The following is a 1996-nucleotide window of genomic DNA, read 5'->3' as shown; positions in this document are numbered from 1 at the left end:
TTACCAGATATACATTCTAGCATTTCCCCTTTTAATCACCATCAGATATGTATTTCAGTGGTGTTAGTTGCATTCACAGTGTTGTGCTACCATCAGCACCATCCATTACCAAAACCTTTCCATCATTCCAAATAGGAACCCTTAAACTTTGTACATTCTAACTTCATAATAACTATGACCTTTTGTTTTGTCTCAAAGTAGTTGGAAAATCTATGGCCAATAGACTGTGTTCATGGGATAATCAAAGAAATCACACACCAGTATTTTCTAGTTTGACCTTTTTCTTCATCTATTTCCAAGGTTTGATTTCCCAGCACAAAATCTTTCTTTACCTATTAAGTTTACTTAATTCATTGAAGGGAGGGGTAGATCTACATTTCCTTTTTAAATTTTATTCTATTAAACATGAATTTAGAACTTTCATCATCTTAAAGATTTAATAAATATAATATTAGTTTATTTAATTGGTATTCTATAAATGTAGGGAGACTACATTTAAGCTAAATAAAATTGAAACCACTATATTTTATTCCAGGAATGCTCTTTTTCTTTCTTTTATAGGAGGTTTAAAAATTCTTTTCTTTAATAAAATTCTAAAACTGAAAAATCTTAAAAGCATACTGAATGCTAGGTTTTGTAATATATTACAAAACCTTAATTTATTTTAATTATAATTTAGGAAAGATCTTTCCATACCTTTCAAGGAATTTTCCTTTACTTACTTACTGAAATTTGAGAATAGGATTATAACCACTCATATTTTAAGCCAGCACTAAATCTTAATTGTCATGGATTTATCATAAAATCCCTGAGGTTAATACATGATATGATTTCATCTTTCAGAAGTCAAAGATAAAAGCAAGAGTAATGCAGTGGACCAATGAGAATGCCTCCTCTGGATTCATTCCGATAGGTATTTCATACAAGCCTCAGTTAGAGCTGGTACTCTTTGGAATCATCTTGTTCCTTACCTCATGACCTTTCTAGGCAACACTGTTATCATCTTGGTGTCCATCTTGTACTCTAAACTCCACACTCCTTTGTACTTTTTCCTCTCCCATTTCTCCTTCCTGGGCCTCTGCTTCACAAGCAGTATCATTCCCCAGCTTCTAATCAACCCCTAGGGTTCAGATAAGTCCATCACATGTGTAGACTGTGTGATTCAACTCTATGTCTCCCTTGCACTGGTCTACACTGAGGGTATCCTGGCTGTGATGTTCTATACTTGCTCTGTTGCTGTTTGTCATCCTTTACATTATACTTTTTCATGCATCCTTGGCTCTGCCACGTCTTGGCCTCTATGGCATGTCTCAGTGGAGTGGCCACCACATTGATTCAGTCCACACTCACCCTTCACCTGCCTTTCTGTCATCATCGCCAGGTGGATCATTTCTTCTGTGAGGTCCCTGTGCTCATCAGGTTGACATGTGTGGACACCACATTCAACCAGGCTGAGCTCTTTGTGGCTAGTGTATTATTCCTGGTGGTGCCTTTGTCACTCATCCTAATCTCCTATGGGTACATTGCTCAAGCAGTTTTGAAGATCAAGTCAGTCATTGGAAGACATAAAGCACTTGGGACCTGCTCTTCCCACCTGATGGTGGTCATCATCTTCTATGGAACTATCATTTTCATGTATCTGCAGCCAGCCAAGAGTAGATCCAAGGTCCAGGGCAAGTTTGTTTCCTTCTACATCGTGGTGATCCCCATGCTTAACCCACTCATCTATATTCTGAGGAACAAGGAAGTAAAGGCAGCACTGGAAAAAATTTGGGGGAAACTCTATGAGTGAATGGGACATGATTATCAGAAATATTTAGGAGAGACTTACTAAGGGTCAATCATTTAATGAAGGGTGACTAAATAACTAATTTGGTTATGTTCATGACTCTGTCAATGGGATTGAGTAGAAGAGAATAAATTAGAGCTTGAATTTCAGAGTCTGAAAATCTGAGTTTGAGTGCCCATTTCATCACAGAGGAGCTGTGGGATTTGG

General features: G+C 37.3%; 1 pseudogene; it reads left to right on the top strand.

The window, feature by feature from the left end:
• The first annotated feature begins 867 nt into the window (after positions 1-867).
• On the top strand, positions 868-1792 carry LOC139437237 (olfactory receptor 2G2-like; annotated as a pseudogene).
• The last annotated feature ends 204 nt before the right edge of the window (positions 1793-1996 follow it).

Source organism: Dasypus novemcinctus, chromosome 21, assembly GCF_030445035.2.
Source record: "Dasypus novemcinctus isolate mDasNov1 chromosome 21, mDasNov1.1.hap2, whole genome shotgun sequence".
Lineage (NCBI taxonomy): Eukaryota > Metazoa > Chordata > Mammalia > Cingulata > Dasypodidae > Dasypus > Dasypus novemcinctus.
The sequence above is the reverse complement of the archived record's forward strand: the minus strand, read 5'-3'. Positions and strand labels throughout refer to the sequence as shown.